The sequence below is a fragment of the Armigeres subalbatus genome, unplaced genomic scaffold (genome assembly GCF_024139115.2).
Source record: "Armigeres subalbatus isolate Guangzhou_Male unplaced genomic scaffold, GZ_Asu_2 Contig1034, whole genome shotgun sequence".
Classification (NCBI taxonomy): domain Eukaryota; kingdom Metazoa; phylum Arthropoda; class Insecta; order Diptera; family Culicidae; genus Armigeres; species Armigeres subalbatus.
Window position 1 is genome coordinate 22,743 of NW_026941775.1, and position 24,949 is coordinate 47,691.

Consider the following 24,949-nt stretch of genomic DNA (forward strand, 5'->3'; position numbering starts at 1 on the left):
GGTGCGATTGATCGTGGATCAAACCGCGGGCTGTTATGGCTGCCTATATTCATGGAGCACCTAAAAGACTTCGAATTTGATGATGACGTTGCACTTCATCAACAGATGCCTGCAGTGTATAATTCGGGCCTGGTGGCCTCACAACTGGATCTCAAACATCGAGCTTCATCATCGTTGTCACCAGAGGCCGAACCTCAATAAAGAAATAAAAAGAGTCGACGAAATCTAACCTGGCAACAGGTTAAAGCGATACCGGGAACGCTCAGGATGGAGATCTTTAAGTCGGCCCTTTGCACCATCGAGGTGTACAGGATCCATAAGTAATGAAGTTTATCTGTCAAACTAATTGATGCGTTGTTTGCGCATCTTTAGGCGAATCTAGCGCACTACTTCCGAAGTTGGGAAAGTTGCCTGTATCTGGAGAAAATCCACATCGGTATAAAAGCGTTCTAACTTTGTTCTGGAGACAATATTATCCATCGGAAACACATATTTTGCTGCAATTTGACTGTCGCCAGACGGCGTTGAATTGATCTGTCTTCTACGCAATATTTGTTTCATTAGATGTTAAAACATCATTAAAATAGGACGTAAAACTTTTCTTAAACAATTTTACTAAGAAATTATTCTCCCTAAAATTAACTGCTAAGAAATTATTGTAAGTACATTAAGTTATCCTTCTGAACTAAAATGGTTACCTGTTCCATGAACAGGTAGAACGTATAGACAGGCACCTCTGTTTCGTTCTGAGGCATCATGGGTTCCTTAACTATATCTGCCCCATCCATACAATTAAATGTTTAGAAGTCTCACTGCCTGCTTATGGATGGAACAGAAAACTGTTAGCAAATTTTCCAGAGTAAATAAATATAAATTGATATTTCGATACAATGGTTGTGATGCGTCCAAAATAATCAAAAATCCATCCAGAAACGCCGAGATATTAACGTTCACAGTCTACCATATTCTCGTGATGTTTTCGATTTTCGCAATCTGAGTATCCTACCCTGTATTGAAAACGGACATGATCTCACTTTAAAAAATATTGAAAGCAGTTGCATGTTATAAGTTAGAAGCATGGTTGTAATCGTAACTACTCCAAACTTTAACGTGCAAATTGAATTCAAAGCTCCTCCATAGCTGCCGCATTTCAAAATGATTAAATTACCTGTTAACTGCATAACGTATGATCCTCTAGTTTTTCGAACCTTTGGATCCAACGTGCGCGTTTGCCTTCCACGAAGTGTAGATCTCAACGATTCCTGCAGAATATTTTTCACAATTCTTTCTTCCTGATTCGCACTATAATAAGATAACTTTATAGAAAAAGCAGCGTTTCACTTGCCCAGATTTCCGATACGATTGTAATACATCACAAACATTAAAGCATAAACTTTTCCATTTTTATATCACTTAGAGTGAAATCAGTAGTGATTCAGTTTGTTGCAAATTTTTAACACTATTCTAGTTTGAATATGAGCCAAAATGAACAAACTCTAGTACCCCAGCAGTGTTCTATTCAGTTTGATTTTTTCATTAAATGAAATGATTATGTTGCTGCTGAGAAGGCGCGGTAAATCAAAGTTGATTGATCCTTACATAAAATGACGCATTCACGCACCAAAATAATTGAAAAATATTTGAATCTCGTGATTCATTCGTGGTTCAAATCTGCAGAAAATAGAACTGAGCGTATAACAGTTTTGAACTTTTGAATCTCGACTGTTATAAAAATGAATCTTGAGCCACTGCTGGGAAAGTGCATGGTTTAGATTCATATTAAAAATGACAGCACGAACGATTTGAATCACTGCTGATTTTACTCTTAGATTGGTATTTTCTGTTTAACAAACATTACTCGAGTTGAAATACACGAACAGTGTCGCAGCTGAAGTCGGCCTGCAGGTCCAGCATGCTAACGTCGTGAGCCCATTCAACACGCCCCCAGTGACCAGTTGAATTCCTCCTCTAGTCGCGACAACAGAACTGCTTTCTCAACCCAATATACCGCTCCATGCAAGCGCTAGTGAGAATGACCGATTTTAAAGTGTCCAATGCATTATTCCGTGCAGGGCGGCCTCGTTGTATGACGACAGATGGCGACTAATGTTCATAGTCGTTCCGGGAGCAAAGCTCGGAACTTCCAGCGCATCTGTTGCCTGCAAGGCAGTCGCGCTTGTGAACCATTCGATGATTGGATTCCACTCTGCCACTTGTAGTTCTTTCAAACGTTTGTCTTCCTGCAAATGAATCGGATTATTTTGGTGTTTGATTTTAGATTCATTCAAAAGTACAGTTTATCGGACTTTGCAAATTGGTATCGTTTTGTTACTATCCTAACATCTAATGAACATAAGACCTGATTTATAATCAATGACTTACAATCGATTGAAACAAAATCGCATCGGTGCTGGCATAGTTCACCAAATAGTTGACGATGTCCGTTTTCTAGGTTTTCGGTTATCGATGACGGTACTGCTGAGCGCCGTTAAGTGCATTCTGGATCGATCAATAACATCTTTCTGGGCATCCCACTCGGTGGCGATAGCAATAATGGCTCACTCTCCACGTAGAAAGGCGCTCCTTGGGTGTTTGAGCTTTCGCTGGTCCAGGGTTATTTCGAACTTTCCATTCTTGTGATAATGCCGTTTTGACGGTAGAAACGCGGGAGGTGCCGCTATATAAACCAGGATTAGTTGATACATATGTTAGGATTTGAAGTTTATTTTTTTGTATTATTTTTGTTCATTCCTCAAATTACAATAAAATACTCCGATTTGTACACTTATGTTGAACGTCGATGTGGAAAGTTTTGGAAATAATGTTAAACATTTTCTGAACATATTTTGTTAAATTATGTTTAGCACTGCAGTAATTCTCCTTGTAATAAATGTTAGAAAGTCTACGTTATAACTGATTTTAAATCAATCCATCAACAATAAACAATCGGACGAACGGGAAGAACGAACATGTGCACTTGCGCTCCGATCCGATACTGAAAATACGAGAAAGGCAAAAAACGTATAAAAACACGCATGTTGACTGTTGATGACGTCACTGCTATGCCCTTCAGATATGTATTTCAAAATACATGAGAAAAAATCGATGAAGAAAGCCAAACGCCCAATTTTGTTTGTGTTTTTTATTTCCTTCTTTGGCTTCCTTTGCTTTTTTGCGCACTTTGTCACGCAAAATCAATCGAACGAATCAATCGCGTTCTTTGGTCTGTCTGTTTTTCACAATTTCTCGTGAAACAAGTTGTAAAATCGAAACTTGCTTTAAATTGTTTGTGAACGATGGAAGAGCAAATCTTAATTTCACAACCCGTTGCAGATTTGCTACACCGCGCCACCGAACACCGGCTGATTCTCATTGATCAAAAAGTGCGGTTCTGTAAAGGATGCCGCCTCATTGGTATTGTGGGGAAAAGCACCGAGAAGTTGGAAGAACCACAAGGACTTCTGTCGTGCCTTACGAAGATCTTGTCTATGAAGAAATCGACCACATCATCGAAGTGCGGAACGAAAACGAGAGATTATCAGTGGAACACGGCGGGACTTAGTTGCCATCTCTCTGGCGGAATCGTCATCTCAATACTGCGAGCGAAGCTCTTCAGTATGAGTACACTATGCTGCGGTTTCCAACGTGTGCCATGTGTGCTTCGAGTATGATATAAGCAAACTGAAGCCGTGTGACGAGTGCCGCCAAATATTTTACTGCAGCGAAGAACATCGCTTGCAGGACGCTGAACATGTCAAATGGTGTGATATGTACCGGATCAGTATGCTCCTGGATGCAGGTATGGTTGAATTACTTTTACTGATAATAATTGTTTTGTAATGGTCCCTAATGAGGCGTTATGTCTAGGTTTTTGAAAAGTTTTTTAGGATTTGTTCGTATAGATTGCTAGTTATGTGTTCCAATTATCACCCCCAGACCGCTACTATCGTTGCTAAACATTCAAATTTTATTTCAGATTGCCCATCTCGATTGAGTCATTTGGATTTCGAAACTAAACGCATTCAAGTTGGTGAAATTTCCATCGGACACCTTTGAGCTGGTGAACTTAGCATACTGCCAATATTCCTCGCAAACCAAGAGTCAGTAAACGACCTAAATGATCTCAAGTTCGTGTCCAATTATTCTCACATCAGTACAATCCTGTATGCATTGAATATTACCAACATGCATGAGGAATTGGATCAATCGCTGACCATTTACGTGGTCGGTGCTGAGGACAAGTATCTACTTCGATTACAATACCTGCTCGTGATTTTCACCTTCATGCCACACATTCGGGAGTGATAATTCATTTCATCGCTGCCCTCAGCTCGATCAAAGATGAAATCGAACTCAACTACGGGGTGCTCGATCGATTAAGATGCACTACCACAAAGGATTTTTCCACGCCTTGGAACCGGTGGATTCGATGGAACGGCCACACATCATCGTCAGCTTCAACTGCGGTTTCCACGAGCACATCGATTCAAACAAGGATACCTGGACCCACACACTGGCTCGATTGATTCGGTTCGTCAACATTCCAATCATGTTTACGTCATACACCCGGGAGGAGGCTTGCCAGGATTGTGCAATCATCTACAGCATTGGTAAGCGATCGCTTAAGAAAAAGGAGCTAGTGTTTGTCAAACGCGCCATCGACAATCCGTACAAAGACTTAAACCGTTGCGCAATACAAATCACATGGACGAATCCGACGAGCTGTACTATTCCAATGGATACATTAGTTTGGTAATTAGTCGCATACCCTGAAGGGACATGTTCACGGGTACATGCTGTCTCTAAATGTCTGACGCATTCCTTTCGTTGCATTCAGTACAAAGCGGTAAGTGGTATTTTTTATTCTAGTTTTTATTGTTTTATGTTAAAGTTTTGAATGAGCTGCTTCTACTCAAAAGAGTAACGTGCATTAAAAGTGAATTTATATCTGTATGACTGCTAACACGATCGACTTATTTTATCTCAACAGATATATTTATTTTGCAGTACTTTTGTTCCGAATAAGTATCCGAAAGCATTGAAAATCATAGAATAAGGATTCACTCTTACAATATGACAGTAATGATGATAGACAACCTAAAATTTTCAAAATATGATAGAATAAGCCTAACGGTACGGGTTTTGTTTTCAGTCCGGTTTAGGAAATACATAAGGTACCTAGTTAATAACTGCAATTGCTCAATGAACAGGCCAGGTCCGCCTTTTACACTTTAGAATGGAACGGAACACCTTTTACAATGGATGGATTATCATATAATATTATTCAATCTCTATGCATATTGTTGGACAAAAACGTGAAAGTCGCCTATCAATGAGAGAAAATTCAAATAGTCGCTAGGGAAATGCTAGTGATAAAATTGTTTATTTATTTCAAAATAAAAATTCCACTTAATCTATGTACATTTTATGGAACACTTTTTACGCTTTCAAAAGATTGGAAGTAACCAGTTTTTTAAATCTCTGTATCATGACGAACCTTAAATTTGATAACAAATAACTGAAATTCTATGCATATGTTGCATATTATTCGTATTTCAAAAGTATCCCCAGAATTCAATATCCGACAGCAAAAAAATACATTCTATGGCAATATTTTAGTTTTCACTTATGGCTAAGAAATCTCGATTAACTTTTCAAAAGGACCTAAGTAACATTTTTAATTAATTAATTTGAATATTGCAATCATCAGACCAATATGAAAGCTTTTGATTGCAGTACCGATCAGGAATGCATAACAAAATTATAACTCAATTCTATCAATTGTTGTTATTGAAAACAACTTGTGTTATAATTAGATAATTTGATAAAAATGTGTTTCGGCCAGTTTTATTTCATATAAAATTATAACATATTATGTATATTTTCACAAAATAATTGTCTACATTTTTGTAGACTTGGAAAAAATCGAGGTAATCACTTCAGTATAACTTGAACCCACTCGATATTAATCATAGCTGGAAAAAGTTAATTGCTTACATTATGGATGGAAATCGACGTGGTAGCGTACCAGGGCTGCAAATGGTGGTTGACATCAAGGAAGGAGCAAACAGAGCTCTGGTCCCCACAAGTCCTATCTCACGCTTCCACGGGTCGTCCGATGACAAAGATCCAACGATATAGGGGAGTCGATCCATGGAGCGTGAGCACACACTACGAGAAGTGGTAGGCACACTTAGTGTCAGAGAGTGACAGACGAGAAGAACGTTGCCAGAAGCCGGATGTTGGTGTCGGTACCCGATCGAATAGAGATCGTACAATGAAGCAGAGCAGCCGAAACGAACCCACCGCGGGAAGAAAAAGAGTACAAAGAACAAGTTTGGTAGGCGCAGGAAAAATGGAGCAGAACGATATGCGGAGGTTATGAGTCTGTCTGGCGTGCGAAGAAAGCAGCGCCATCTCCCGTCATGTGCAACGACCAACAAGGGAATTTGCTGACAGATAAAACTGAAGTGGCTGCCAGGTGTAAGCAACCTTCGAGACTTTTTGAATGGAGGAAGTGACGGTGCATCGGTGAACAGAATAAATATTAGCGACGATGGATAAGCTGGGTCACCACACTAGATGAGGTTAAAAAGCTGTTAAAGAGCTGAAAAACAATAAGGCTGCGAGAGGACCAGCTCCGGCTGAACTTCTCAACATGGCAGTGAGCAGCTTTATGAAGTTCTGCACCATATTATGTCGAAAATATGGGAAGACGAGGAAATGCCTGCTAGCTGGTTGGACCTCTATTTAGGAAAGGGCACAGACTGGAGTGCGCCAATTACCGAGGAATAACCCTCCTTAATTCGGCGTACAAAATTGTCCCGTATTCTGTTCAACGATTGAGACCTTGAGAGTCCTTCGTCGGTGAATACCAAGCAGGTTTTCGTGAGGGCCGATCAACGACAGATCAAATGTTTACCCTAAACAAATCTTGATAAATTCCGGGAGTACAACTTGCAGACACATCATCTGTTTATGATTTCAAGGCGGCGTACGATTCAGTGAGAATGAATGGCAAACTATGCTTGAACATGGTTTTCGCGAAACTGATCCGGCTGATTCGTATAACGTTGGACGGATCGAAATCAAGTGTAAAGGTTGCGGATGAAATATCGACGTCATTTGTGACCTTAGTTGGATTAAAGCATGATGCACTCTCAGATCTACTGTTCAATATAGCGCTCGAGGAGCGATTAGGAGCTGGTGTGCAAAGAAGCTTACCATTATCACAAAATCGCTTATGCCCTGGGATTTGCGGACGATATCGATATTATCGGAATTGATCGCCGTGCTGGAAGAGAGCTTTATTGCCTTTTAAGAGGGAGACAGTGAGATTGGTTCACGATCAATCCAACAAAACAAAGTACATGGTCGCTGGCAATCAACGTGGGTTCATAAGTGGTGGTGGTAGCGAAATGGTGCTGGATGGTGAAAAATTTGAGTGGTAGAAGATTTTGTATATCTGCGAACATTAGTGACGTGCGATAATGATGTTACCCGCGAGGTAAAAGGCGTATTTCAGTGCAAATAGGACTTATTACGGACTTCGTAACCAACTAGTCCCGTAGTCTGCAAACGCAAATCTCGCGCTGCTCAAGTAACAAAAAGTTCTTTAAGAGTACGTTATTCGCATCTGCTTTACTGAGCTGCTAAGCGAAAACGTACTCTAAAGAACTTGATTATGTCTACTCTGATTCCTCCGGTGGCTTTATACGGCCAGAGACATGGACGTTAAGGAGGTTGATCGGAGAGCTTTGAGAGTGTTTGAGCGTAATGCTGCGGACAATACTTGGCGGTAAACAGGAGGTATCTGGCGGCGTCGCATGAATCACGAATTGTACCAGGTGTATAAACCAGAGCGTTAATGAATAAAGCTTACAATGAATGATTAAATTTGTTATGATTAAATCATTTAACTTTGTGATTAAAGTATTATATTAATGATTTTTCATTTTTGAGAATGACTTATAATTATGATTAACGATTAAATTATTTTTGACAATGATTAACGATTATGATTAATGAATTAACGTTTGAAGTATGATTAACGATTACCGATCGTGATTAATTGATGACACAATATATTAATGAATAATGATTAACTATCGATAGATTAATGATTCATGATTATAAATATCATACAAATTATGTTATTAAAGGTATAAACTGTATGATTATGTTTGTTTAAAGATTAATGAATAAAAGCGATATATGCAATGATTAAAATTGTTGTTAATAGATAAACTCAAAACAATTATAGATATGATTTGTGATTAAAGATTAAATGAAAAATCTATGACCGATTGGTGATTAATATTGATAAATTTTTGTATGATTAGATTAATGAATAATGATTAAATAACCAATTATTCATTAATCATGATTAAATCTATGATTAATCACTAATGCTCTGAAAGAGCTGGATATTATTAATCTTATACAACACGGCAGACTACGGTGGGCTGGTCACGTTGTTCGTATGCCGGAAGAATGTCAAGCGAAGATAATATTTAGTAGAGAACCCGGAAGAGGCCGCAGGCTTCGGGAAGGCCGCAATACGATGGCTTTTTGCGTTGAAGAGGACCTGAGGGCGCTCAATGTTCAGGGCGACTTGAAGCGATTGGCCCAGGATCGAGTCTAGTGGAGAAGGATACTCCATTCAGCGTAGGTTCATCGAAGAGCTGTAGCCCATCAAGTAAGTAAGTAGCGTACCAGATTTTTGTACAAACAAATTATATCAACGTTTGTTATAATGTTGATATAAAGGTATCAACCTCTGTTTTAATTGTGTTACGGCTATAGGTATTTTTGATATATTTTTTGTTATTTTAACAACTAATCAGCCAATTTTATAACGCATTTTGATTGATGCGGTTTTTGCTGAGTGAAAGCTCTTGAGTAAGGTACACTGGGGAAGTGGAAAAGGAAAATCGATAGTGCATGTTTTAATTAGTGTAAAGCCAGTTTAAATGATCGAAATGCGTCCAATCAAAATGGGCTATCAAAAACAGTAAATTTGCATCAACTGTGCGGTAATTCCATTTGGGTCGCTTGAAGTTTATGGAAATAGATTTTGAAATTAGGAGTTGTTTTCCAATTTCCTACTGGGATGGGGTAAGTGGAAACCCATGTTACCTTGACCTTCACTAGTGAGTAGTTACATATAACTAAAATCAATACGATATGCTCTAGGTATCTTTTCTGGAATAATTTCATTACTTTAACGGAATAGATCATCAAGATTCTCGTAATAGCTAGGGAGGGCTGGTTTTGTCTTCTGAACAATAAGTTGACGTAAAACCTATAAGTTCGCCCCAAAGATGAACTTTTAAAGGAAAATGGAACTTACAGGGTTATAGACTAATCAACTTGGTTTAACGATGGAATGATGTCTGTATGTGCGTATTTGCTTATAGTGTGCAAAGCAGTAGAAAATTATCAATTTTAAGCCTTGTAATTTGTTCACAAAAAATGCATTCAACGGCGAAACTTGTTATGAATAAAATTAATGTGAATTATAGAATATATTTACCTATCAGTGCTATTTTTAACTTTCTTATAAATTTTTTCATATGAAAAACATTTGAAAGGCAATACCGATATGGATTTATCAGGCTTTTCCTCATTTATATTAGTCCAATTAGCACTGGAATCACTGTATAACAAAGAAGAAACATATTATGATTCACAGCTATCGAAATAAACCCTGGAGGGAAGAAAAATTCCGCAATTAGAACATTATCCACTTCCCCGCAGTGTTTCATACCTGGGGTAAGTGTAAAATCTTTAATTATTTGCTTTCTTGGTACAAAACTACCAATTGATGATTTAGTTTAATTGTATTATAGGTCACCTGTGATATATTCGCTGGAAAAGGGACATATGGTGCAAATATGAATTGATTTTATAGATGCAAAAATCAACTTTTCGCGAAACCTAAATTACAGTTCAAGCGTTAACCGTGTTAGTGTATGTATTATACAAATTTCAACATAGTATTAGTGTGAGCATCAAAGTTTATTCTTGCATAATGTTATGATGTGGTAAAACTGTAAAAGTATGTACAATTCAATTTTTCTAGTCGTTTTTACCCCCTTTTCCACTTCCCCAGTGTACCTTATTCCTTTTAGCTATGTAGGTTTTCTTTTAACATGCGTTTAATGACGAAGCGCCATAATCAGTATAATGAAAAATATATTTCCTCATACTAATTTGCATACGAAACTTGAGCAGCTTATCTAAATTAGTTTTTTTCCAAATGAGCTCAAATTTTCGGAGAACACTCAGAACATGATACAGAATCAGGTGAGCGTTATGGAGTAACCACCCTACTATGTAGTGTAATACGGTAATCAATCATTCTGAAATTTTTATTAATTGGATTGATTTGGTCGAATATGTACACATATATGCATATATTTTTTAATGTATTCATTACTGATTTAGTGATATAATCAAAATTATATTTCAGATAAATCAAATATATTGATCCTATTAACTGTGATGTTTTAACAAAAGTTTTATTCGATTCTCTTCACTACATCCCATCCTGCTGTACTCTAGAAAATACGGAATACATATAGTTTTTGTCATATCTTAAAGGTTTTTTGATTTTCGTTCGATCTCTCAAGTTACTAATGCGTACATTATGGTGGTTCAAAAAATAGTTTTGCTCACAGCGCTCATCTGATTCTTTACCATGTTATGAGTGTCCTCTGAATTTGAGCTCATTTGGTTAAAACTGATTTAGCACAGCCGTTTTCAGTTTGCATGCAAATGAGTATGGAAATTTATTTTTCATTATCTGTTAAGTACTGCCCTCATCAGCAGGTTAAGAGAACCTATATATCTAAAAGGAATACTCAACTCACTCAGTGAAACCGCATCTTAATTGGGTCCTTGAAGAATCGATATTCGATTTTCTTTAGGAACGATGAATTATTCATTCTAAACGTGTCAGTTTTTCTTTAGACTCAAAATCGAAAAGAACATTGTTTAATTTGAAATTGAAAAATAGATGAAAATGCTTCCTCGACATTTTCGGTCTTGTTTGTACGGATTCAAACGCACTAGCAAAACACCGCAGGGACATGCTCAACCTTTGACAGTTAATATATTGGGGCTGATGGTTCATTCGTTCTGAAATTTTGCAAGCCCAAAATTTTCTAAAATGCCTTAAACACAAAAATATTATTTTTACTGATTTAGAATTTTACCAGAATTTTTATAACAACAGTATAAGTATTCTTGACCGATGCACTATCGTTTGCAACCATAAACGAGGTAGGGCTTTAGGACCCAATTGATCGTTCCAATAATTAGTAATCGAATTTAATCTATACCGTGGTTTTCTGGAGCTAATTGCATAACTCATCAACGAGCAACAATGCTGCTCGTGGCGCAAGATAGCACACACAAATTCAGGCTACTGTTGCACTGCACATTTCAGTGATGCGTTCAAAAGTTTAACGATCATGACTAAAGATTCAACCTGTCTTAAATCGATTACTAATTATTGGGACGATTAATCAACGTGCGTTTTTTCGTGAAAGCTGTTGAGGTATTCCTTTAAGCTATGCAGGTTTCTTTTAACCTGCGCAATGAGAAACGTCTTAGTATAATGAAAAAATAAACTTCCCATACTTATTTCCATTCAAACTTAAACGGATTGTGCTAAATCAGTTTTAATCCAAATGAACTCAAATTTTCAAGGACACTCAGAACATGGCAAGGAATTAGATGAGCACTGTGGATAAAAATCGATTTTTGAACCACCTAGCGTACATATTCAGTGATCCATCGTTTGGGAAAACGGGCAGTTTCTGCGAGCGAATCTTGGGCACTAAGGCTGCAGCCTTACGACTATAGTATCAACAGAGTTTCGGAAACGACAACGTGGCTGATACACTTTCTCAGTTGGTGCGACAAACGCAAGATCCGATTCCTTCGAAGTAGACGATGACGAAAGCCATTTCCTTTATTCTTTGGATGGGAAATATGGAAATATCTTGGAGTGATATTGAACTATGTTCCGAAAAAGATAATGAACTTGTCCGTGAAGCTATACAAAATAACGTTATGAACGCATTACGAAAATATAGAAGCGAAAAGAATTTGCACTATCTTGGTTGCACCATATTCAAGGATAATCAGGTCGTATTACCGTTGACACTTCGGCTGAAGGCAATGAAAGCTGCTCATAGTGGACACGCTGGAGAGGTTGCGATGAAACGCATAATGTGGTAATTTTTGTGGTGCCCCCCCTCCTAACCTTTCGGAGACCAAGGGACAAAATATTAATTAAATATTTGTAATTCAATCCAATGCGAATCCAATTCAACTTTACCCCAAATACATGCGACGCGACCATCGTGACGCAAGAGAGATTCTGTCGCCGGTGGTATGGAGCGTAAATGGAACATTACCTGCAGCGCGACCCAGAATGGCGACTAAATAGTTGTCGCCGTCGCGGCGGTGAAATCGCTTAGGTCTGGAGAAGCCTTAATTCGGATGAGGTCTGTTTGTTAGAAAGCCTATTCCGCCACTTTAGAAATCGATTGTTATCTACCTCGATTTACGGTGACCCCACAGTTATGGGACGCACACAAACTGGGACATATTTTAAGCTGGGTAACCATAAAGAAATTGTTTGTCTCTACATATATTTTTGTAATAATATTAATCTACATTTTATTTCAAAATAGGTCGTATGGGGTTGTACACTTTTTTTTGGGGCGTAGAACCCTGAGTCCATTGAGTTGAACTTTTGTGGTATACCCCTGATTACTCTTAACTATGTATTCGCATTTTTTTATTCCTTTATTTATTTGGTAGGCACTTTGTGTTCCTTAACCGCTGCTGTACCGTGATCTACTGTGGTATTTTGCAGCCAGAATCCACAGAATCTATTTAGATTTTTTCATTATTCATTGTTGTTGTCGTTGCGGGAATCGAACCCATGACCATTCGCTTGAAAGGCGAACGTGTAGCCAACTACGCTACGGGACCCCCTATATATTCGCATCTTGTAGGTTGATCACCATTTGTCAAGTAAACAACCTAAGACGCGTCTTTTCCCAGTCCGGTATGATTGAGTTAATAAAACCCACCACCTTTCCAGGTTTGCGTCAAATATCTCCTGATTGCATAAAGCCACTATTTAGAAATTTAGATCTACCTTGTACAATGCATCCACAACTGCAAAGCAGCTGTTCCGAGTTTCACGTTCCATGTTACAGAAACGACAGATATCATTCTGAATCTGGCCAATATTTTTCAAGTGATATCTGCTCGGGCAGTGTCTGGTTATTAGGCCAGTGAAGGTGCAAAGAACTCTCTTGCTGAGCTCCGAGAGCTTTTCGGTTACTTTAACATTGGGGCAAGAGTACGCACTTAGTTTTCAATCGACCATGTAGCCCTTATGAAGCAAGCTTCGCATCATATCAATGTCGACGATTCGTATACTCTTTCTATATGTTCCCAGTGGCAAACATATTGAAATTATTATATCGCTTTAGTAGATCCTTATTGCAAGAACATGTTCAAAACGCACTCACCCCACCGGTGGGGTAAGAGTGCGCATCGGGTGGGGTAAGAGTACGCATTTTTCCAATCATGTATTTTAAGTATATATTAACAGAAATAAAAGTAAATAATATTGAATTGATGAAAACAAGTAATTCGGTTGTAATATGCGTTGTAATATACTCGAATGAATTTCGCGGACGGGAATAGGGGGTGCTGCCCAAATGGTTCTCTACCCTATGCTAAATTAAGGACACTTATGACAATGAAACCTATTCTAATCCACTGAAAAAGGACCTATAAAGGTACTGAACGTCGGATCAGAATTCTAGACCAACATTTGAAAAGGGCGTTAATATATAGCGTTAATATAGCGTTATAGCTGGTCATCAGACTGCATAGCCGATAAACAATACTCGGAGGCAGTTACAGTCGACAACCACCATTACCATCAAGCTATAAAGCTTTTTTTTGTGTTGCCGTTGGCAGTCTCTAGACTAAAAGTCTACTCCGGGCCCCTCTTATATCCCCATGGCAATCGAGTTGGTTTCTATTCATCCCTTAGCAATAGATTCCAAAGCCACGTTGCTCAAATGGTCACTGTTGAGACCTAATCCAAATATTTTTTTAAGTCTCCTTTAATATTTTAGATTATTTAGTTTCAGTGGTTTTGTGTCGGAGTCGTTTTGAATGGGTTAGGGACAAAATGTCGAAAGACAAAACGTCGAAAGGACAAAAGGTCGAAAGACAAACGGTCGAAGGGACAAAAGGTCGAAAAGGACAAAAGCTCGAAAGAGACAAAAGGTCGAAAGAACAAAACGTCGAACGGGACAAAACGTCGAAAAAAACAAAAGGTCGAAAGGACAAAACGTTGAACGGTACAAAAGGTCGAAAGGGACATAAGTTTGAAATTGACAACAAACTAAAACGGAGAGAATCAATCTCGCACCAGAGCTGCCTACACAGTTAGCAAAAACTCTACTCTTTTGTTTTACAATTTTGACAATTAAATAAAATGTATGCAATAAGTACCACTAATAGATGGATGTTTGAGGTTTTCTAATGCCCTTCGATCAAATACGAGCGTGTATTATACGCCGAGTATATTTTCAATCGTGCGCCTGCGTAGTATAGAAAAAGTCTCGCGAAATACAAGCTTCATTCATTTCTTATTAACAATCTTTTATCTTTTCAAATATCAAGATATTCATAATATTGTCTTATAGTTATTACTCTTCTTGAAAATTGCTCATTTTTCAACTTTGATTGATTAGATGAGGTGCGTTATTTCTTTAAAGTTAAATCGTTTCATAAATTCATAAAATTGGAATACACCCAACTTGTTATTAACTTGTTCTTGATAGACCTTTCATCCATTTCTACATTTTGTCCTTTTCGACCTTTTGTCCCTTTCTTCTTTCCGACCTTCTGTGCCTTTCGACCTTTTGTCCTTTCGACCTTCTGTCCCTTTCGACGTTGAGTAATATTCCCATCAAACAAAAGAAGTACGGAAAGTTCCTTCGAATACTTAATCATCAATCGCGAGAGTCATTCCTTAAAAAACTATTTTGATGTACTTATGATATAAGAAAATTTCATTTAATGCGATATATTTTGATAGATTTAAATTGCTGACTATATAATATCAGTCAGTGACTAATAACCAACGATAATGAAAACCCTAATATATCACATTACCTTTTGATGAAAATGTAACGGTTAAATGTTTGAAAATTATCTAGTGAAAGCAGTCGAAACTGAATCAAATGGCTGAAATAGGCCATAGTTCATGTTTGATGATTGTTTGTTGAACGGTTCTGAACTATGGCCTATTTCAGCCATTTAATTCAGATATTTGAAAGCTTATTAAGGACATAGTTGGAAGAGTACCACGATGGCAGTCAATATGGCACCGGACCTTCCACGAGTCAACCCCACACCTCCACCTCCTCTCCACCAACATTCATGCATCGAACAGCATCGACAAAAGTCTAATATGAATTACTAACCTGTTCACAGCATATTTTTCACTTCCGTAATAAAGAACATGTTTATCAAAGGGTCCTGTATTTCAGCTCGAATTATATCGTAAATCAGCAGTTTCATGCCAATTTATTAACCGTTCGCGATTTGGTGGAGTTATCACCCGCTTCACTTCTTCTCAAAGGGCACGGAAAATCAAGTTTTACTTATTTCTCCGCACATGGCAGCCGAAATGTTGATGGAATCCAAATTAAACATCACTTTTCGAAATCAGTCACTTGTTTAAATCGAAAATTTAATATAAACTGCTATTTTGCCCGAAAAAACGATTAAAAACTGATCGCTTGAACGAATAAACACTGATTGCGGCACCGGCAGCCAAACTATATAGGGTGGTTCAAAAATATTTTTTCTCCGCCACGCTCAGTCGATTATGATTTATAATTTGGGTGTCAATGGTTTGGGATGGTTTTGAATAGAAACACCGTGCACAAGTCGTTTCAGGTTGTATGACAGTTGATATGGCGAGTTAGATTAACATTATTCTGATTCTGGCACTCCGTCATTGGGCGTTAGCGAGGGGAACCATATGACTGGATAGAAATATTCAGAACTTCAACTCCATAGACAATCCATATTGAATGGTCGTTCCAATAGTTAGAGTCGATTTCAATCGAGGTTGCGAATCTTTCGCATGATAATTAGGACTTCTCAGAAGGCATCGGTGAAACGTCAATTCAACAAAATACCCAGAATTTGTCTGTGATATCTATCGCACCAGGGCAATACTTCTAGTCTACACTATCGCACCAGGGGCAGATGCTTCATAAAAAGTGTGACAAAAGGGTGAGTGGGTATAAAATCTATTTTTCACGTAATCAATGGATCTTTCCGCGGTGCGAGATTTCGTTCAGTGAAGATCTCTGGAATGTTGCTTTTAGCTATGGGTTCTCTTTTCGCTGCGTTTGGAGGGATGCGCGTAGCCAGTGTAATAAAGGTTTAGTTTCCATACTAGTTTTCATGAAACTTGATCCGCTTGCGCTCAACCAGTTTTTGTTCAAACCGGTTTTGAGGACGCTCGGACTGAGACGGAATCAGTGAGCGTTGTGGGCTGGTCGTTTTGAACCACCTACTAATTCTTAGCTATTTTATAATACGACTCCAATACTACTAGTAATGACAGTTTCATTGTACCAATACTTTCAAAGCTTTGTGTTGGTACTCAACCCACCTTCACCTTAAACGAAAACCCGGAATAGTATCTTTGTTGACCTGGAACGGCACTCTACAGCATCGGCATAATCCTTAAACAAGATTCTGTAGATAATGTTTTAAAAACATTTCAGGAACTTCCATTTGATGAGAGCTTATAAAGTCATTGGTCATCCTCACGTCCTTAGGTGGTCAAATGAATGGTCTGCAGAGATAATGACAGTGTATTAAAGCATCATATGGTCTACCTCATGTATGCTAGGTGGCGATGGTCTCAATTAACCACATTGACGTTACTCGATACTCCATAATTTGCTCGGACGCAAAGGAGGATATGTTGTTGTCAATAGTAATGTTCAGTTTACATTCGCTGTTTTGATGTTTATAAAACAATTTTATCAGGAAGTATTCTGTTGATCTTTGAAATTTTGTCCAGAAATTACTTCAGAATTTTGACTGAAACATAAAAAATCCGTAGGATTTAAAAAGCTGTCCTGATAGTTTTTATCCTGGAGCTCCTCGATATGGATGTTCAGTATTTTTTTAAAAGCTTCCTTCAAAACTTAGTAGATTTATCGTATTCTAGTTTAATTTGAATCTCTTCGTGAAGGATTCATACAAACAATATGCAAAGAATCTGCTACATATTTTCACGAGTTCCTCAAAAACTCTATTTGATGTTCCTTATTAAGTTTCATTGCTTGTTTCAGTTGTCTGACATCTAGTTGATAGTAGTTGAACTTTCTATAAATAAAACAATGCTGGAACTCCAAGACCATATTTGAAAAACAACTAAAAATCGATAAAATAAATAGAGTACATATGTGCTCCCCTTAGCTTTGAACTAGTTATGCCCTTCTTAAAAAAACGACTAATTTTTGATTTTCTCCATGGGACCATTGCTTTATTTAAACCGAAGGCACAATCGACAAAATTGAACGACCTCAGTGTGTTCAGACCAAATTATTTCAAGTATTGCAGTGTTTACAATGTTTTGCTGGGCTTACTATAAGTGCTGCATAGATTTATTAGGGATTTTATTCTTGATGATCTGGAAGATTTCAAGCAGTCCTTAACTAGTTTTAGAAGTCCATATACTCCACAGACAGTGAATAAGAATTCTTACTCCGTAAGTATACTTGAAAGCTAATGAAGGTTCCTCGATGTTCACGAAAAACCTAATCCGTAAATTTTTCTTACCGGCGTCAGAAGGTTTTCTAGAAGCTTCCACGATTCTTTGGATAGATTTCAAAAGTCGTGTCAAAAGATACAAGATTTCCACAAATTTCAGAAAGATAATGCAAACTTCAACGATTTGAAGGAGTCCGTCAGTAGTATTGAGGTCTATTGCGACTCCAGGGAGTCCAGTAAAATTCAATGGTGGATGAAGACACCAGAAACTTATAACTATTTATACATTAATTTGTAAAGATGAATTATGAAAATCTTTCAGGAGCTCTGCGTACTTGAATATTTGTAATCGACCAGGTACCTACGATATTCTAAATCCATAAAGTTCTGTTTTCTACATAAGAAAAATTTTATAATTAGAAACTACCATTTCAGGTAATATTGAGAACAGTACAACATTTTTCAACTCGAAGTGCCAATCTCTTAAAATAACTAAAATATGGTCTATCTTACTATAAAATAGTATATTCAACCCTTACATGGTTATTCTTACTGAAAACATAGTAAAATTGTATAGTAAAATCATATTTGTTGAGTCTATGCTAAATAACAATTTTTGTGGTGAAATTGAAATAATATCAATCAGATTTACTACATTTATGGTAAAATTAGCAGTTGTCCCTTCAGTTGAAAACGTCGGTACTGTTCTTAATTTTACCACAAAATTCTACAATTTCTACTACAAAGTTTTCTCAGTGTAGAAGTGATTAGGCTTCCAGTAGCTCAGGAACTCATATGGACTTCAAAGATTTACACATTCAGAGATTTTTATACGCTTCTAGGTATTAAAAAGAAAACATTTTACATGAGGTACACTGGGGGAAGTGGAAAAGGAAAAATCGATAGTGCATGTTTGAATTAGTGTAAAACCAGTTTAAATGATTTAAATGCGTTCATAAAATGGACTATCAAAACAGTCAATTTGCACCAACTGTGCGGTAATTCGTACCATTTGGTCGCTTGAAATGTATGTGAAATAGATTTTAAAATTAAGGTTGTTTTCCACTTACTCTGAGTGGGATGTGGGTAGTGGAAAACCCGATTACCTTGGATCCTTCAATAGTGATAGGGTACATATAACTAAAATCAATCGATAATGTGCTCAGGTATCTTTTGGATTAATTTCATTAACTAACGGAATAGATCCTCAAGGAATTCTCTATTAATAGGGAGCTGGTTTTGCCTTCTCGAACACTTAGTGTACGTAAAGTCTATATATTCGCCCCAAAAGATGAACTTTTAAAGGAAAAATGGGACTTACAGAGTTATAAACTAATCAACTTGGTTTAACAATTGAGATGATGTCTGGTATGTCGTATTTGTATGTATGTGCGCAAAGCACGTAAAATTATCAGCAATTCTTAAGCACTTGTCCTTAACCAATTTGTTCGTAAAATTGCATTCAACGGCAAACTATATGAATAAAATTAATGAATTTAATATGTTTACCTATAAGTGCTATTTCAACTTTCTTCCATTTTTTTCATATGTAAACAAGAACAATTTTATCATGAAGTATTCTGGTTGATCTTTGAGAATTTTGTCCAGAAATTACTTCAAATTTGACTGAACATAAAAAAAAAAATCGTAAGTTTAAAAAGCTGTCCTGATAGTTTTTATCCTGGAGCTCCTCGATGGATGTTCAGTATATATTTTTAAAAAGCTTCGCTCCAAAACTTAGTAGATTGTATCGTATTCACTAAAGTTTAATTTGAATCTCTTCGTGAAGGGATTCATACAAACAATATGCAAAGGATTTTGGAAGCGGTAAACAACGTGCATAAGGACATCAAATTTACCATCGAAGAGGAAAGAAGGTAAACTACCTTTCTTGGATCTACTAGTCATCAGAACATAAACATTGAGCCTCGAAATCTACAGGAAGCCCCGAACACCATGAGAGTCATCCCATATACTGAACCATTCGTACACCAACATAAATAGCAGCATTTCATCACATGATCCACAGGATGCAGCGATACCCCTGAGTGAAGAAGGAAAAACGAAGGAACTACAATACATCTTGGAAACGGCGAATCAACGGATACCAGGAGAGAGGAGGACTATACGAGCGATCATCAACAAGAGAAAGGACCCTACGACGAATGGACATACAACACTGACACCGATAGAGGCCGCTGTCCCTATGATAAACACATCACCAACCAGCTACGCCTCGACTAAGGAAATTCGGCATCGATCTGTATTCTCCAGTAAACAACCAACTCAAGTCTCTATTGGGTTCAACGAGGATAAAAGTAGAAATGTTGAATAAGGCAGGCGTTTATAAGATAAGTTGTTCCCAATGTGAAAAAAATCTATGTAGGCCAAACAAAGGATCATTAGATATAAGTTCAAGGAACAGTAGATTACATTACAATTTAGATCTACAGGTAGCAGAGCATGTGTATAAGGAAAATCACCCAATTACGGCATCAAATATAAAATCTTAAGAAATGTCTCTTCTGGAAACTCGATGTAGCTTGAGTTTGGAAATCCTGACAGGTACAAACAGCGCTTTGAATAAGGATCAGGAAATGGCAGCTCTTGGCTCTTCAAGTTTCTACCTAAACAATAGTAATTTACCAGCATAGGTAAATAAAGGTAGGCAAATAAGATTAGATTAGGTACCTAGCGTAGTATAAATATTAGTGCTTGTTTTCTTCAAGTCGAGTCAAGTACAAGACACTGAAGACGACCACGTTGTGGTCGAAATACGTATCTGCAAAAGATAACGAAAATTAACTGGTGGAATTAAATGGACAGTACTTAATTCGTCTTAGACAGTTTAATACATTCCACTAAAGCTTAATATATTTTTCTGGAGAAGGCACAGTCAATACCATCAATACACCACTGGAATCATAATGATAACAAAGAAGGAACATATTAAATGCACAGCTATCGATATAAACCGTGGAGGGAAGAAAAATTGCGTAATTAGTACATTATCCACTTCCCCGCAGTGTTTGATACTGAATCTTTGAATTATTTCTTTCTTGGTACAAAACCACTACCAATTGAATGGATTAGATTAGAATGGTCCTTGATATAAATTCTCTGAAAAAAGAACAATTGGTGCAAATAAGAATTGATTGTATGAATGCAAAAATCAACTTTTCATGAAACCTAAGAGTACAGTTCAAGCGTTAACCGTGTTAGTGTATGTATTATACAAATTTCAACATAGTATGAGTGTGAGCATCAAGTATATTGTTGCATAATGTTATGATGTGGAAAACTGTTAAGTGTACAATTTCAATTTTTCAGAGTCGATTTTACACTTACCCCTCCTTTTCCCTCCCCCAGTGTACCTTACCAGGAATTTTTCGAGGAATGGTCTGGAAAGTCAGGGAATTTTATTCTCAGATTTGAGTCGAAACCCTGTACGAAAAAAAATTGTTTTTTATTATATACAAAAAAAAACTATAGAGTTAAAAATATACGAGGTTTCCCATAGCTTGAAAAGGAATTTTTTTAAGGAATATCACTAATTACGTAACGGATTTGACCATTTCATCACTTACACTTTTGATGAATCCTCTAAACATTCTATGAATCGTTATAACATCTCGCAACCCTCCCAGCTCAGACGTTGCGTAATTTATGAATGTTTCTTTGATTAAATGATTATCATTTAGATGAAATTGTGTTTTCCGACTATGTTGAGTGTAAAACAATACCAAATACAATTTTATTATTTCGTCATTGCTTTGTTTTCTAACACAAATTACTTATCTTTAAAGGAAGAATTTGTGATAATTTCGATTCTGTCCTTTTTTTTGTTGTGGACCTTTATGCGTGGAACTAGTCTTATTTCGGCCGGAGATACGGTTTGACAACAGAACAAGGTTCAATGCGTACTCTTCCACCGGTTACTGCGTACTTTTACCCCACAGCGCAAAAATTGATTCAGTTAATGGTTTGACTTCTTGGAAAACAACCGATTAATGTTCTGCCCACAAGTACTCTATACAATGGGTTATCGAAAAGGTACAATTTCACCTGATTGAACGTATAGATAGTATGAATACTAGTTGAAACACAATTATTTTAGCAAATGACAGAAAATTAACTATCTTCTATATCTCCCTTGTTGTTTATTCAAATCGTTTACAATTACATGACAATAGTTGAATCAGAACACCTATCAAACTGATGCAGTGCTGCTAGTTTATCTTTTTATAACTTCAAAAATCGAAAACGTACTCTTACCGGTAAAAATCGTTTACTCATTAATGGACTTTTTTGTCTTATCTCTTTCTCTGTCTGAAAAATTTCACATTTCGGGAGAATAAGTGGATTTACTCATTTAAATGTAGATCACTTATTCTCCAAAATAAATTAGAATCATAGCAGAGAGGAAAAGAATACAAAAAAATACCTAATAGTAAACGTCTTCTCCGTGACTTACGCACTCTTGTCCCTCTACTCTAAATCCTTTGATTGAACGCACTCGGCAACCAACCAGTTGGTCATCAACCTTTGTGCTTCCAGGATTTCATCCATTTTATAGTGGTATGATATAACGTGAAAGGTTCTAGGCCAATAAACTGTGTATTTGAACCTCGTTTAAGCTCGTCTGCCTTTTCATTACCTTCATGCCGCGGTGTCCTGGAACCAGTACAGATTTAGGAATTCTCTTGGCACACTTTCGCTATGAAGGACAGTCCCAGACAAGTTTTGATGTACATTTAAAGCTACTCAATGCTTTGAGTGCCGCTTGACTATCTGTGAAGATACAGATATTTGCTTATCTATATTTTCTCTCTACACAAATATTAGCACATTTCATTATAGCAAAAATCTCCGCTTAGAACACCGTTGAATAGTTTCCCATTGCTACTGAGATCGATATCCCAGGGCCGAAGATTCCTGCTCCCATTTTGTTCTTATTTTAGACCATCTGTGTAGAATTTTATGGAACTCGTCCCGAACAGTGGGACTGACTTCAGTCCATACGTGATGGCTCACGTATGTTATAAGGAATATCATAGTTCTCCGGTTTCATCCAGTCTCAACTCATATCCATCACTATTCCATATCATCACTGGCCGTACTTAAAACGTCTAATGATTTCACCCCGCTTTTAGGCGGGGATTGAATGAAGTTGTTCTATCCTAACTGGAAGCCAATTCGCCAACTCATTCATTAAAGCGTGGATGTTTACTGGAGATGCAAACAGATTTGATACGATTAGACTATTCAAAAGTTTTCAAAGACTTTACAGAGCCAATTTCAGAATTGAAGCAAAGCTCGTTTTAAAATCAAATCCACCATTTTTAGGAAAGCTTATCAGTGCCATTTAAAATTAAGGACAGTTCCTGGAACATTTAGACATGCTGGAAGGCCAATAAGAATTACTCCATTCAGGCAAGTGGCTGTGGGCTTCTCGGGTAATAGCGGTTATGAAAAAGGATGGGGATGTAAGAATGATTCTGTCGCGCACATGCGACAGCTGAAGGCGGTATATGAACCCAAGCAAGATAGAATCATGGTACGCCACCCGGTTATATGAACAAGCGTAAAAGAGGCTCGATCGAAGATGAGAAGGATTTCAAAGGATTTTCTTCGAAGTGATAAACGATTAGGGGAACAAAGGACGTTTTTCTAATCTGAATAGGAACTGTGAAATAAAAGAAATCAAAATTTAAATGTATATTCAGGCGTATCTCGCTTTTACGATGGTCCAACAAGTACTCTAATTGTTTCTAATCGAAACAATCCTCAAGTAAAACCTGTGAGTTGCTAAGCTCAATCAAACTCTGTAAGTACTTACTCTGACCCACTCTGGAAGTACCTTCCGTTTGAAGCAACCTGCACTTTCCACTTCAACTTTTTCCATCCCATCCTCGTCGCCACTGATATGTATACTATCCGTAAACGTAAACTTATTATTTCGTATTCTTTTTGAGATATTTCCTTTAGTAGGGTAAAGTGCCCAATAGTGGACCTCCAACCAATAATGGACCCTCCAGCCATTTTTGCATTATTACACAGCATAACTAAACATTTTGCCTAAAAATTCCATCGGAGAACTCAATTACCTTATGGAGAAAAAGATGATTTTCACAATTCTATAAAATAAACACGAGTTCCTATTATAAGAATATTTGGGGGTCACAATTGGGAGGAAGAACGTCCAAACGGAATATAAAATCAAATGAAGTGTCTGACTATAGGAGGCAATTTCCTATACTAGGATTCCAGGGGTCTACTATAGGAAGTCGAGCAGACTTTAAAATGTGTAATTCAACGAATAACGTTGAGTATTTGCGTGTTTCATGTACGTATCGTGAAAAGGAGATGCAGAGCTTGGATATTAGATATCACATGAATTATATTTTGAAATTTCCACCTTATGCGGGAAGAGCAAATTGCGCATACTAGGGGGGTCCACTATTGGGCATTTACCTTAATAATGAAGCACAACTAGAAGATGGTAATCGACTCCATCCATAACACGGCTGATGCTAGTGCAGCTAGCTCTTTATCTCTAAATTTTAAAATCTAGGCTTATATGTACTTCTCCGAAAATTTAAAACAGTCAATTTCTCGTGACGATACAACGCTTTTTTAGTGACAGATTTCACCTTGTCAAAGTTTTCAATCAAATTTGACATAGGGCACTGATTCTACAGTTTTTCATCTTTGAACAGATGTGAACAGAGGTTACCATCGCATCTGAACCCAAATTACAATCAATTTGGGAAGAAATATGTCTACAGCCGTTAACAGCCGTTAAATTCATCAACTTTTTGTATATACAAACCTTGCGGAAAAAATCTGCAAATCGAGTCAACCCGTTCGCGAGTAAAATCGTCAGGAAGAAAATCTCAAGTCATTTTTATTATATAGATATAGAAGATTACCAAATATTTTATTTGATGATTTAGGTACCGTCGTGCGGGCTTCTTTTGATTGGGGCTACTTTTTTTATTTTTTGAAAACTAAACGAAAAAAGTACCAAATTTGTAACAGAAAGTTGCGTCCAACATCAACAAGACACCGATTGGTGATAATCAGCAATTTTGTA

The 24,949-nt window shown here is 37.2% G+C and overlaps 2 pseudogenes; one reads left to right on the top strand and one right to left on the bottom strand.

Annotated features, from left to right (window-relative positions):
• Positions 1–1,744: 1,744 nt before the first annotated feature.
• On the bottom strand, positions 1,745–2,985 carry LOC134202127 (ATP synthase mitochondrial F1 complex assembly factor 2-like; annotated as a pseudogene).
• Positions 2,986–3,296: 311 nt separating this feature from the next.
• LOC134202129 (uncharacterized) lies at positions 3,297–4,889 on the top strand (annotated as a pseudogene).
• Positions 4,890–24,949: the final 20,060 nt, after the last annotated feature.